The 14883-nt window shown below is 46.4% G+C and overlaps 1 pseudogene; it reads right to left on the bottom strand.

Moving 5' to 3' along the window:
- Window positions 1-4078: 4078 nt before the first annotated feature.
- LOC131893763 (H-2 class I histocompatibility antigen, Q10 alpha chain-like) lies at window positions 4079-11256 on the bottom strand (annotated as a pseudogene).
- Window positions 11257-14883: the final 3627 nt, after the last annotated feature.

The following is a 14883-nucleotide window of genomic DNA, read 5'->3' as shown; positions in this document are numbered from 1 at the left end:
TAGGCGGGACCATTATCAGTCTTTATGCATTTTGGCACTCCCATGTAAGCAAAAGCAGGAAGACAATGATTTTTTACATCTTTAACCTTTTCCCCTGAATGGGCAGAGGCAAAAATTAGAGAAGAATATGTATCAATAGATACATGGACATATTGTAATTTTCCAAAGGAAGGCACGTGTGTGACATCCATCTGCCACACATGATTAGGTAAAAGTCCTCGGGGATTAACTCCCAAATGAGGAACAGGTAAAAATTCATCACAAATAGGACATGATTTAACTATCTAGATGGCTTGTTCCTGGGTTATGCCCGTATGATGACGAGATCCAGCATTAAGATAATGTTGATGCAACTGAGTAGCCTTTTCAAAGGCAGAACAAAGTAATGTGACAGCCATATGAGTAATGGCATCAGCCCTCTGATTACCTTCGCTAAGAGGTCCAAGCAATTGAGTATGAGCTCTAATATGGCCCACATAAAGGTTATGTGAGCGGGACCATATGAGTCCTTGCACTTGCAATAAATATTCATGAATGGGAGAGATGGATGGTATGTAGGCTGCTGTCTCCAAAGGCATAACTGCATGTGCCACATATTGGCTATCAGTATAAATGTTTAGAAGCTCATCAGAAAACATCTGTAAAGCAAGCAACAGTGCCTGTACATCCACCATCTGGGCAGAAGTGCCCTGGACTTTCATTCTCTTCACTATGTTACCAGAAACTACCACAGCAAAACCACGTGAAGTGCCATCAGTAAATACCACACGGGCCTGAGGAATATGAGCCATCTGCACTATCTTGGGAAATATAACATGATGCAATTTAAAAAACTTACACACATCATTGGAGGGGTAGTGAGTATCAGACCGACCCTGCATGGAGCATGTCAATATGGCCCAATCATTATCATTAGCTTGCAACCGTGCTATTTGAGACTGGGTGTATGGGGTCACCACAATATCTGGCTCCTTACCAAAAGTTTGAACACTGATCTTGATTCTCTTAAATATAATCTGAGCAACAGCCTGAGGATAAGGAGTAATGGTTTTTGCTGGAGAAGATGGGGAATGTACCCATAGAATAGGACCTGTTTGCCAAAACACTCCAGTAGGTGAATGAGAAAAACAAAATGTCAAATACAATAAGGGAGAAGAAAGATCTATATATTGCACGTGAGCCTGCTCCAGGGCCTCTTGCACACATTGTAGGGCTGTATGCCCTTCAGCTGTTAATTCACGGGGAGATAAAGGGTCAGGGTCGCCCTTTAAGACATCATACAAAGGATGAAGTTGACCTGTTGGAATCTTTAAAGTGGACCAAAGCCATTGAATATCTCCCAGAAAGGTTTGGAAATCATTAAGCGTGCATAGCTGATCCGTATGCAGAGTAATCTTTTGTGGACATATGCCTGTTCGTAACAATTCATGACCTAAATAATGATAGGGAAAGGATACCTGTACCTTTTCTGGGGCTATTTGTAAATTAGCCAGGCTAAGAACCTCTTGTAATTTAGAAAAGGCATCAAAACCAAGTTTTTTTATCTTTAGCAGCCAATAAAATATCATCCATATAGTGAATTATATAAGCATCTGAAAAAGCTTTTTGAACTGGAGCTATGGCCAAAGACACATACATTTGACATATAGAAGGGCTATTGGCCATTCCTTGGGGCAAGACCACCCACTGATATCTCTGATAAGGTTCTTTGAGATTTTCTGATGGAACACTAAAAGCAAATTGAGAACTGTCCTCGGGATGCAAAGGAATGGTGAAGAAACAATCCCTCAAGTCAGCCACAATTAAATGTTTAGGAATTGCCACAGGGGCAGGCAAGCCAGGCTGTGTTGCTGCCATGAGAAGCATGGTTTTATTTACAGCTCTAAGATCTTGTAATAGCCTCCACTTTCCTGACTTCTTGAAGAGGCCAGTTGGGATCTCAGGAGTCTTGTGAAATTATAGCTATATCCAGCACCAGAATCCAATAATCTTTCAATCTTAATCCCATATAATTTTTTTTTTTTTGGTTTTTTGAGACAGGGTTTCTCTGTGTAGCTTTGCGCCTTTCCTGGAATTCACTTGGTAGTCCAGGCTGGCCTCGAACTCACAGAGATCCGCCTGGCTCTGCCTCCCGAGTGCTGGGATTAAAGGCGTGCGCCACCACCGCCCGGCATAATTTTATTTTTAATTTAGGCTGTTTATCATTGATAACTGTTTGTCAAAACACCTTTTCTCCTGTACTTCCAAAGCCTCCAGTTCTACATATAGGTGCCATTTTGCATTTAAAATATGAAAGTAATAATAATTTAGCAATTCTATCACCAGCTTCTTTTTTTTTTTTTTTTTTTTTTTTTTGGTTTTTTTCGAGACAGGGGTTCTCTGTGTAGCTTTGTAGCCTGTCCTGGACTAGCTTTGTAGCCCAGGCTGGCCTCGAACTCACAGAGATCCGCCTGGCTCTGCCTCCCGAGTGCTGGGATTACAGGCGTGCGCCACCACTGCCCGGTCTATCACCAGCTTCTATTTCCATGGTCCTTTTTACATACGTCAATTATAAAAGCATTAAATACAATCTCTATAGGATTTGAAGAGGTAACTTCAGGTAATATTCTTCTACAATATTTTTATAAAATCTTAAAAAGAGGATCCTTTTTTATAGATCCCAAGTAACACATTAGCACAAATAGCCAATTATTAACAATGTGGACCAAACATTTACCTGTATTTTATTTACTGGAAAAATAATTTTGTAACCTCTTTCTCAGTAAGAGATTATTTTTTTATGGGTTTATCTTAGCAACATTATTTAATAAACTAACAACCCAATCCATTTCAGGTATTATATTTCTATAGAATTAAACCAAGAATTTCTAGAAAGCAACTTAAAGAGCAGAGCCAAATTTTCAGTAATGATCAACAGACAAGAGCATATCTAATATATAGTTCAAAATTATGAATTCTGTTCCTTAGTTTATCTACCATGAGAATCAAACATTCATCTAAACATTTATTAAGACAATCAAAAGAACAGAACATCCTTTATACAATGAATGATTAATATCCCTGGAAGTTCAAACAGCATTGACTTAGCATTCCATGTCCTGACCGAAACCATTTTTCACCAGAAGTTGGGCCCGTTTAAACTTTTAGTGCCCGTCCCTCCCTGGGCCTCTGCTCGCTTGGCGCTGGCTGAGGCTGCAGGCTTCGCTTTGGCTCTGCCTGGTGCTCGGGCTCTAGTGCCAGCGCCTGTCCGCCTGTCCGGGCCTGTGCCCCATCGCAGCTCTGCCTCCCACCTGTCTGGGCCATCTGTCTGCATGAGCCTTTGTCCATCACGCTGGGCGCACACACTCCCGCTACGCATTCCCGTTTAAGCTTTCTCTTATTCCCATGAAGGGACTACCTAATAATGCGTTATTCCCACCATAAGGGAAAAAACAGAAAAACATTTCCCACGAAGGGATCCTAAATATTGAATTATTCCCACTCTGAGGGAAAAATTAAAAAAAAAAATTTGAACCAAAGTCAAGCGAACAGACAACAAAACTTTAAGCTCTGGGCTTGCTTGCTGTTCATCCAGCAGTAGTGAGGCCTACCTGCTGACTCTTTGTAATTCAGATGCTGCCCCTCTGTGCTGGCAGGCAGACAGTGCTCAGAGTTTTAACTATCCTGAAAATTCTAAAATTGGAAAGAGCCTTTTCTTCCTCCACTACCACTGGAAGAGGCTTTTCTCTTTCCTTCATCCTTCCTCTACAGGGGTCCAAAATCTTTAGGCCTAGTTTCAAAATTTTTCCCTTTTTTACTAGGAAAATCCTTTTTTCTTGATTAAAATTTTCTCCCTTTTCTAACAGGAAATTTCCTTTCCTTCCCTCTTCTCTACTGGGAAGATTTCCTTTTTATTTAAAATCTTTAGCTGTCTTGACCTTTCTTAACTTCGGTGCTCTCCTGCTTCAGCAGTCCAATGAACTGACTGTGAGCTAGCTGCACCCATTTCAATTCAATTCACCCTTACCTTTTTTCTTCTTTAAAATGCTGGCCAGCCTTACTTGGGTGTCCATCAGCGACGTCCCTTCTTTCTCAGATCTCAGTAGAACCTCCATTTGTAGCGATAACACCAGTTCACCATATCCGAGCGAGGGGCTGTGGATTGAAAAACAGAGACGAGACAGCCGGTCATGCGCGTCAGCAGAATGCCGAATGCCCGTTTATTGAAAGAGGGAGGAAACCTTAAATACAGACTTACAGCACAATGGGAGAACCCCAGAGGGCAGCAGTTCACTACTGATGTTTACAATCTTGCATCTAAGCTGTTAATGCCCAATATGTAGGATACACAAACAAGGAATTTCCCTTAAGCATTCAGGAGGGTGGAAACTGGCAGGGAATTAGCATAGGGAGGACATCAAGGTCAAGGTCAGCAAGCAAGGCAACAGCTACCCAAACCGGGGCCAGGGCCCTACAAGAAACTATCAGCTCAGTTTCTACCCAAGACCTTCAGAGATAATTCTTCCCTCACATACTCACCTGCAGCAGTAGTATAGCATCGTATTCCACCTGTGAGGAGAAAAGCTGTGAGAGACTAGGGAAGTCCTGGTCCCCAGCAAGCTTTCAGAATTGTGACTGCAGACTGGGTCAGGAGGCAAGAGGAAGGAGGCATGCAGGAAATGAACCAATGCCAGTCTAGAGGTCTGTCCTAGCAGGAACATTCCCCTCTGGCCTCTGATCTCTGAGAATCACGATCCCATCACCTCCATCATCAGGGTTATGAATGTGTTCTTCATTTTCCAAGTGCTTTACAGGAAAGTGATTGTCAGCATGCAGACCCAGAGATAGGCATGGGTGTGCACATGGGGTGTGTGTGTGTGTGTGTGTGTGTGTGTGTGTGTGTTGCTTCCCATTCACTATTCACCCTTCTGAACCTGCTAAATTATAACAACAACAAGAAACAAACAAAAAAACCAAATCAACCAAACAACAATAACAACAACAACAAAAACCAAAACCAGACCTTGTCCTTCCATACCTGTGTTCTTTCTCATCCAAATAATTACACCTCCAATGATAAAACCTAAGATCACCACAGCTCCAAGGCAGCACCAACAATGGTCATGATGGGGAAGGACTGAGGAGGCTCTAGGAAAGGAAGGGAAGGTGAGGGTCATGGTTTAGCTCTCAGACCTGACTCTGCCCAGGGTCTGTAGAAGGCTCCAGCTATCTTTGTCCCATTTGCACCCAAAGCTCTACTTACCCCATCTCAGGATGAGGGGCTCAGGCAGACCCTCATGCAGCACATGACATGTGTATCTTTGCTCCTCCCCAAAAGGCACCACCACAGCTGCCCACTTCTGGAAGGTCCCATCCCCTGCAGGTCTGATCTCCACAAGTTCCATGTCCTGTGTTTGTTCCTCCTTATCCCTCTACCAGGTCAGGGTGATGTCAGCAGGGTAGAATCCCAGAGGCCAGCACCTCAGGGTGACATCACCTTGAGATCTAGGGTGATGGGTCACATGTGTCTCTGGTGGGTGTGAGGAGAAGAGTTGGAAAGCTTGTGCATTTTGCATTCTTCCTGGGACTCCAGCAGGGTCCTGTGACCAACCTGGAAAGGATCAGAAATGGGATGAAGGAGAGATGAAAATCTCCTGTAGCTTAGACACAGGATTCTTGTTGTGGGATGCCTTTCTGTATGCTGTGAATATGTGTGACTCCCATTGGATAACAAATCAAGCTGTTTTGGCCTATGGCAAGAAAGCTTACAGCCAGGTGGGAAATCCTAGCAGAGATACAGAGAGAAGAAAGGTAGAGTTGGGAGAGACGCTAGCCCGCCTGACACCAAAGGAGAACAAGATCACAGCAGAACAGTAACTCCATGGCCACGTGGCAACATATAGATTTATAGAAATGGGTTAATTTAAGATGAAAGAGCTAGCCTAACAAGAAGCTGAAGCCATAGGTCACACAGTTTGTAATAAATGTAAGCTCTGAGTGACTGTTTTATAAGCGACTGCGGACCGTGGGTGGGAGAGATTGGTCCCACCGCAGGGCCAGGCAGGACTGGAGAAACTTTTGGCTACATGTTCTGGATAATCTTATCTTTGGGAAATTGCAGATATGGGTGAAAGAGCCCAGGGTCATAAACTCTAAGTGTCACATCAGGAAAAAGGGACTTCTCTCCTGACTGGGTGAGGCTGAGGGATCCAACATCACTGATGTCATACTCCAGAGACCTTGAGTGTGGACAGAGAGAACTGGACCTGAGCAAGGCTGTGTCCCACACAGGTCTTCAGACTGAAGGTTAACTGCCTTGGTCATTTCGGGGACTTTCTCTTCTTCCCTGCTGAGACACACTCTGAACTGTCCTGAGAGAAGGGTGAGGCTGGGAGAGTCAGTCCCTGAAAAAGGGTCAGGACACGCCATAGAACTTTTCACCTCTCGTATGGGAGAGACAGGGAGATGGGAATATTATGTCTCAAGGAGAGACACCCGGAGTTTCCTCTAAAGCCAGGAAGGAGACAAGGGTGCACACTCTCCACCATCCTATTTGATACAGTGATGATTTTATATAAGCTATCAGAATTAGACAGAAGATAGGCATAAAGGAATCAAAATGGGGAAGGAAGAAGTCACACTATTTCCAGACAACATGATTCTTTACTTAAAAGACCCTGTTGAATCCATAGGAACATTCTTGGGTCTAATAAATATTTATAGTTGCCAGATACATAAATCAATATAAAAATATAGCCTTCATTTATGCCAGCAGTGTATTTTAGAAAAAGTGATTCCGGCCTGGAGAGATGGCTCAGAGGTTAAGAGCACCGACTGCTCTTCCAGAGGTCCTGAGTTCAATTCCCAGCACCCACATGGTGGCTCACAACCATCTGTAATGAGATCTGGCACCCTCTTCTGTATACATAATAAATAAATAAATCTTTAAAAAAAAAGAAAAAGAAAAAGTGATTCCAAAATGTACAACAGTCAACGTTATTCCAAAGACACTAACCAAAGACATGTAAGAACTCCACAATGAAAACTTCAAGACACTGACACAGGAAATCACAGAAGAGAATGTTAGAGGATGGAAAGACAATCCATGCCCTGGACTGGCAGAGTTAATGTGACAATGGCCACACTACTGACATCATTATGTAGATTTAAAGCAATATTCCCAAAACCGAAGTATTTCATAGTTTTAGGAAAAAAAGACAAGAATCTGTACAGATGACAAACAATGTTCAGGTGTTACGATCCCAACCTCAAATTATACTAGAGGTATCATGACAAAGACAGCCTGGAACTGACATAAAATAGACGGGAGAATAAGGCATAGGATAGAGATCCTGGAAACAAGATGACAAAGCCATGCATGCTTAATTTTAGACAAAGAATGCAAAACACACATTGGAAAAAAGATCCCATTCTACCCATGATGCCGCAACACTGTTTTTCTGCCTGAGAAGATGAATTTAGATTCTCCCCTTTCACCTTGTACAAAAGTAAACTTGAAACAGAGCGAAGACCTTATTAAATTCCAAATTTGAAAGACCCAGACTTCAAGAAGACAACCTAGGGGAAACCCTTCCAGATCCTGGGGTAGACAAGAGCCTCTGAATAGGACAATACCTCAGGAACTAATAAGGCCACATATCTGCATGAAAATAAAGCCTCTTCACAGCACAGGACACAGCAGAGTGACCAGAAGCCACAACAGGAGGAAACCTGTACCAGCTGCAGATGAGGACTAGAGCCCTCAGTTTACAGAGAACTGCAGACACTAAATACCAAGGAACTAGCAATGTCAATCAACTCATGGGGAGAGTACTGAATAGACAGTTATCTTAATAAAAGAGAAAACCACAAATGGCCACTATTTTTAGTGTATTCAGTATCTCTAGCCTTCATGAAAATGCAGATTAAAACTACTTTGAGGGGCTGGAGAGTTGGGTCAGAGGTTAAGAGGACTGGATGCTCGTGCAGGGGACCTGGGTTAGATGTGCTGTATGTAACTCCAGTCCCAGGGGATCTGGCACCCTCTTCTGACCCCAGACACCAGGCGCACACATGCAGGCAAGACTCTCATCCACATAAAAGAATGAAATAAAAATGAAAATTAAAACTGCTGAGATAGCCCTTCACCCCATTCAGAATGGCTGTCACCAACAAATCTGACAGCAAATGCTGGAGAGGACATGGAGAGACAGGAGCCCTTACTCACTCCTGTGTGAGTCATTGTGGAAATCATTTCGGACATTTCTCAAAAAAATTAAAAATAGAACCACCGTATGACCCAGTTATTTTACTCCTGGGCAGAAGTCCACGTTCTACGGTGAGATATTTACACCCAATGGTTATTGCTAATTTGTTCACTAAAGAATTGGATTTAAACCCATCAACAGATGAGTAAATAATGGGAATTTGGTATACTTATAAAATGGAATCCTATTCGGCTCTAAACAATGTAATCACAACATACTCAGAAAAATGGATGGACTTAGCATGTATAATATTAAGTGAGGGCAAACAATCTCAAAAGGAAAACTACATTGTTTTTCCTCATATGGGGGATATAGCCAACGATATATGAATATATGTAAACAAGTGTAGATATGTGTATACTCTAACAGGACCAAAAAAGAACAAGGCTAAATACTGGATGAGAAAGGAGTGAGTGCAGGTAATGGACTTGAGTTATGAAGCAGGTTATAAATCTAATTGTTTTCTAGTTCTAAATCTGTCATGGATTTTATTTCTTCCATTTTCCTTCTTCTTGCGTGTTGGTGCCTGATAAGTGCATGAATTATATTGATACCGAATGTGTAAAATCCAAAGTGAGTCTCCACAAGTTCATGGCTCCTCTAACTGTACAGAAATTCACTGAGGTGTATAGCCTTTGTTCTGGTTAATTTTGGTGTGTGACTTGTTCGTAATCAAGTTTAAAACATTAAAAACATGAAGAGACAGGGGCATGACCCCAGCTGAGAGGTTTCTTCTTCCTCAGGACTGAGCCCAGCCTGAGGGCAGAGGGAGGAGCTGCCCGCGGCCCTGCACCTGTGCGCTGCAGCGTGTCCTTCCCGATCTCCAGGTATCTGCGCAGCCACTCCACGCACGTGCCCTCCAGATAGGCCCTGTGTCTCTCTGCAACACCAGCCTGCTCCCACTTGCGCCGGGTGATCTGCGCCGCCGTGTCCGCCGCCGTCCACGTCGTCAGGTCGTCGTTCAGGGCGATGTAATCGCGGCCGTCGTAGGCGAACTGACGGTACCCGCGGAGGAAGCGCCGGTCTGAACCCAAGTCACAGTCAGTCATCCACTGGAAGGTGTGAGAGCCTGCGGGACCCCGCGGTCGGCCCCGCCCACCCGCGGACTCCTCTAAAGTGTAGGGGAAACCCGGTCCTGGTTCGGGGCTTTCCGGAGCCCAGCGTCTTTGAGATTCCGCAGCCTCGGGCTGAACCTCGGACCCGGGACCTGGGGCGACTCCGGCCCGTACATAGGGACGTGGAGGGGTCGTGACCTCCGACCCGCGTCACTCACCGCCCTCGCTCTGGTTGTCCTCGCCGAGCAGGGTCCTCAGGTTCCCTCGGAAAGTCTGCTCGTGGCCCTTGGCGTTCCGTGTCTGCTCCTCCCAATACTCCGGCCCCTCCCGCTCCACCCACGGCGCCCACGGCTCCATCCTCGGAGTCTCCGCGTCGCTGTCGAAGCACGCTAACTGCGTGTCGTCCACGTAGCTGACACCGATGAACCGGGGCTCCTCGAGGCCCGGCCGGGACACGATGGTTTTGAAATACCGCAGCGAGTGCGAGCCTGGGGGCGGCGCGCGGTGAGACCCCGACCCTCCTCCCGGGACCCCGGGCGGGTGCGCGGGCCGGGAGGGGAGCAGGGCGCGGGGCACGGTACGCGGTGGAGAAGGGCGGGAGGGTCTGGCCGGGCGACGCGGGGACGCGGCTTCCCCGGGGCCGCCCCCGCCCTCCCCGCAGAGTCGTTTCCCTCCCGACCCCGCACTCACCCGCGCGGGTCCGGGTCGGGGCCAGGGCGGCGGCCAGCAGCAGGAGCAGCGTGCGCGGAGCCGTCGCTTCCCCCCGGCCCCTCCCCCCCCCGCCCCGCTCCACTCCCTCCCCCACCTCCACTCCCCCACTCACCCCTACAACTTCTCCCAGATCTACCCCAACTTCCCTTCCCTCCACCACTACATGTCTTTTTATTATTTCTTTAGTTTTTTAGAAGAGACCGTCTCACAGCAGATGTCCTGGTCCCCTGGTTCTTACCTTTGTTCTGACTCCTCTTCCTATTTGCTCTCTGAGCCCTAAGAGCGGAGGTAGTCCCGTAAACATACTGACTGGGGCTGGGCACCCCGCGGCCAATGTCTGCATTCTGACTAGGTATGGCTTTCCGTAATGATCTTGGTCAGTGTCTGTAAAAACAAGTTTCTTTGATGAGGGTGACAGCTACACTTATCTGTGAAAATAAGGATAAATATTTTGTTCTTCTAATCCTTACCCTGCCCTATAGTCCTCCTGGGGACTTACCCTGGGGAAGTTTCTGTGCTGGAGCTGAGAGGAGGTTGGGCCAGTGGAGAGCACTGGCAACAATTTAGGGAGAACAGAAACATTTCAAAAGCATCCTGGGTGCTGGGTTAAAAGTTAAAAGGGCCAGAAAGCCGTCCAGGCCAGTGCTGGGTGCACACCTGGGTCCCTCTAGCAAGTTCGTCTTGAGATCTCAAATTCAGTCTCCAGAAACAGACTGAGGAAGGGGAGGAAAAGGAGGGAAGGGAGAGAGGGGGAAAATGTGTATTTTTCAACATAAGGCAAAGACTTGGGTGGTAATAGCACTGCATACCCCCTTCCCCTAGCGTGTTTTCCAGGTTGCAGTCTCCAGTCTCGGTCAGCACCCTGAGCACTTGTCAGAACGTGAGCTGCTGTGCAGGTCACAGGGCACAGGGCGCAGGGCACAGGGTGCAGGGGTCAGGGCACAGGGTGCAGAGCTCAGGGGGCAGGGCACAGGTCACAGGGCACAGGGGGCAGGGGGCAGGGCACAGAGCGCAGGGCACAGGGTCAGGGGGCAGATCACAGGGCACAGGGTGCAGGGGGCAGGGCACAGGTCACAGATCACAGGGCACAGGGGGCAGGGCACAGGGCACAGGGCATAGGTCACGGGGCACAGGGCGCAGGGCGCAGGGCACAGGGCATAGGGCAGGTCACAGATCACAGGGCACAGGGGGCAGGGCACAGTGCACAGGACATAGGTCATGGGGCACAGGGTTTTTCTTTCCATTGCACCGGGGAGAAGTATTGCACAGTGGCTTTGTGGAAGCCACAGCATCTTTTGAGGTTGAGGGGCATTAGCTTATCAAACCTTTGGGGAAGTAATGATATTCATGGGAAGGTCCGTGCCTGAAACCACAAACATTCTCCCAGTCACCACAAGGAGAAAGAACCTGCTGCATAGATGCCCCTGGGGAAAAAAAAAACAACAACAAAACGAAACAAAAACAACCCTTTCAAGTTCACTGTTTAGAAAATTCAGAGACTGGATGTATAATCCAGAAGCCTGAGTCTGATGCAAGGCTGCCCCATGCTACCTGCATGCCCGCTCCTTTACACAGCGTGCAATCTCCTGGGAAAAACCCACCCCTGTCCTTAGAGAAAAGAGTGGATTCCAAAGGTGTTACCTCAGCTTTGAACCCACACTTGGACCAATGCTTCCTGAACCTCGAGGACAGGGCAGTCAGGCTTGCTCGGCACCACTGCGTCCCCAGGAGAATCCAGACAGTCTTACCCATTTCATTCCTTGTGGTTCCAGGGAACCTTGCAGTCTAATTTCAAAACGTCAACGAGGGGCTTCCAGAGTGGAAGCCTCACCTGCCCTGACAACTAGGTTGCTGAAAGGTTTCAAACCACAAGCTCTGTGGTTTCCTTAAAGGGTGTAGCCTTCACTCACCACATTTCTGATTAGATATTTTAAAAACCGGGTTTATCTGTGGGATTTGTGGCTAGTTCTAAAAAAAAAAAAAAAAAAGTGTTCATAATTTTCTTTGTTCTTCAAGCCACTGTGTAGTAAACCCAGGCAAGATATGGAGCCTAGTAGGTCCTCTTAGGTCATGGCTGTCTCAGCCTGCTGTAGACTCCTACCACCCTACTAACGAAGCATTCAAGCCCTAAGAATGGCTTCCAGGCAGAGAGTGGATTACCAACTTAGTCTCTCAATATCCTACAGAGCCCATTCTTAAGATGGTCTAGGGTGAGGTGGGTTTTCATGACTGGAGGTCAGGGTTCTTCCTGCCCTCCCAGATTGGCATACCCTAGAGAATGTTGGCATACCTGCCCAACTCAGCACGAGGATTTTCAAGCAATCATAACTCAGCTCAGCGCAAAACGGAGGAAACTTGATGTATTGTATTGCCAGCTTAGTTCCTGTTTCTTAGAATCACAAACCACAAAGCTAGAGGGAGTCAGGTTCTTTCTCCCAGGAGATTTAAAAAAAAGGTATGCTGCAACCAGACTGTGGCCACCAGTGAAGATGAGTGTAGATTTCTACATCCTGTGTAGAAATTTGTGGTCTACCCCCTTCCTAATAAGGCTGATACTATCTCGTGGACTGGGGTGATGTTAGACGTTTGATCACTCACAGTTCACACACTGCAGTTGGCGCAGCACGAGGTGGATGGTCTGCAAGGAACCAAGGACCCTGGTATCTTGAGTTGTAGGATCTAGCGCTCACCATGAACCACAGTCACTTCTTCTCCTTGGTAAGCAGATCTGGGGTCTGTATCAGGTGGGCAAGCCAGGGAAACCCCCATGTGGCTGAGCTCTCATTATTTAGGGGTTCAGAGTAGGATGGAAGGCCTGAGTTGGGCCCCGGGAGTGGAAAACTTTTTCCAATGATGAATCCTTGCTAGTGGGTGTCAATATTTCTGTAATTACCACTCAGTGACGGGGTGCTTTGAAATGCCTTCATCTAAGGCCAACTAACTGTTCAGGGTACCACACCTATCCTTGTCTAAGAACTGTCTCTTTAATTTTCAAGCATAAAATGCTATATTAAAGTCATTAAGATGTATATGTGATCCTTATTGAATAGTCATGTTGGCCTCTGCAGTGTCCCTCCAGTAAGGGCACACATGCTCCTCCCTCCCCACACCTCCTCCCTCCACACACTCAGCTGTGGCTTTTTGGGTTTTTTTTTTTTTGCTTGTGGCTGCTTTTCACAGAGCTTCCCTCTCTGACGTAAGACATACTTTCCTAAATCTGATTTTTTTCTTTGTGCCCTCAGGACATTTCTCTCTCCGGGTTGAGACTTCTTTGGTTCTCCTCCAATCCCATGCCTTGGGAGGCTGCCACCATCGTGGTCACCACAGGAGTGTTGGTAGCTGCATCTCTCTGGCTGTGCCGGTAAGTGTAAGGATTATGTCCTTAATTACGTCACCAGCCTGAGACAGCATCCCAGCCTAAAAAGCAGGCGTGCCCTCTCTGTGCTCTCTTTCCTCCGCGGTCTCTCTCTCTCTCTCTCTCTCTCTCTCTCTCTCTCTCTCTCTCTCTCCCTCCCTCCCTCTCCCAATAAAGTTCTAGAAAGGTAACCATAGCTCGTGATTCTTCTGCCACTGCAGCGCCACCGCTTAACCAACAGTAAGTAGCCTTCTTAGCTTTTCTTTCACTTCCTTTTTCTCGAAGGAGAAGAACAGGATTATGCTGAGGGCCATGTGTGTAATGATAGTGCAAGGTATGTGGGGTAGAAAATTTGACCTATCTTGATGAGTTCTCAAGCAGTTTGTCATAGCCAGTCTTATAAATGAGCCCTGATAGAGACAAGAGTAAGCAAGGCTCCCCACTCTCTCTTCACCCTCTTCATATTTCTGTATTCTCAGTGTCAAGGGACCCACCCTGCCTTGAATATGAGTTTCCTCTACCCAAGCCAGACCCTGTGATCCTGGGCCACATTCTGCAGCCCTGCTACCTACTTCCTTCAATTTTGCCTGTTGAAAACCTACTTTTCAGCCTCCCGGTGGTAATGCAAGTCTTTAATTCCAGCACTTGGGAGGCAGAAGCAAGCAGATCTCTGAGTTTGAGGCCAGCTTGGTCTATAGAGCAAGTTCCAAGACAGCCAGGACTACACAAAGAGACCCTGTCTGGAAAAACCAAAACCAATACCCAAATCAAAACAAAACAAAAAGCAGAGAGAGAGAGAGAGAACATGCTTTTTTAAAAAATGTTATTGTTTGATGTACATCATGCTGCTTCAGACGGTTCTGTTTAAGCCTTTGTGTAGGAAATGTTTAATATTTCTGAGCCAAGCCTCCTCCCTAACACCCAGGAAGCTTTGTTTTCCTCATTCAGATGTGGAGTACTTTTAGCTGGCTGGGGAGGTGTTCAATTATTGACCTAAGGCAATCTTTCCCTAGCTGGAGCCATTTATTCCCCCCCCCCCCCAAACAGGGTTTCCTCTGTGTAGTCCTAGCTGTCCTGAAATGCACTCTGTAGACCAGGTTGGCCATGGATCACCTGCCTCTGGAGAGTTGGGAAAGGTGTGTGTCCTGAGTCATTCCTTAAACTCTCTTAATTTTCTTTTCTCTACATTTTGATGTTTATAGGGACTTCATAATCCCTGTGAGTTTCAGTTTGAAACTTTCTATAATCTTTAACTGTATTGCACGTGTGTGTCCTGGTTTCTTCTTCTGTTGCTATGATAAAATACTCTGACAAATGCAACATAAGGAGGAAGTGTATTTGGTTCACACTTCCAGTGCATAGTCATGGAGTCAGGAAGATGGAGCAGCTGGTCCAGTCAGGACGTAGAAAGCTCCAAAGGCTACATTTAGCTAACTTTCTCCCTTCTATGTGGTGTAAGACTCCAGCCAAGGACAAATCACTGCACATATATTTAGAATGGGTCTTCCAAACTCAA

This window comes from Peromyscus eremicus, chromosome 16_21 (assembly GCF_949786415.1).
Source record: "Peromyscus eremicus chromosome 16_21, PerEre_H2_v1, whole genome shotgun sequence".
NCBI lineage: Eukaryota > Metazoa > Chordata > Mammalia > Rodentia > Cricetidae > Peromyscus > Peromyscus eremicus.
The sequence above is the reverse complement of the archived record's forward strand: the minus strand, read 5'-3'. Positions and strand labels throughout refer to the sequence as shown.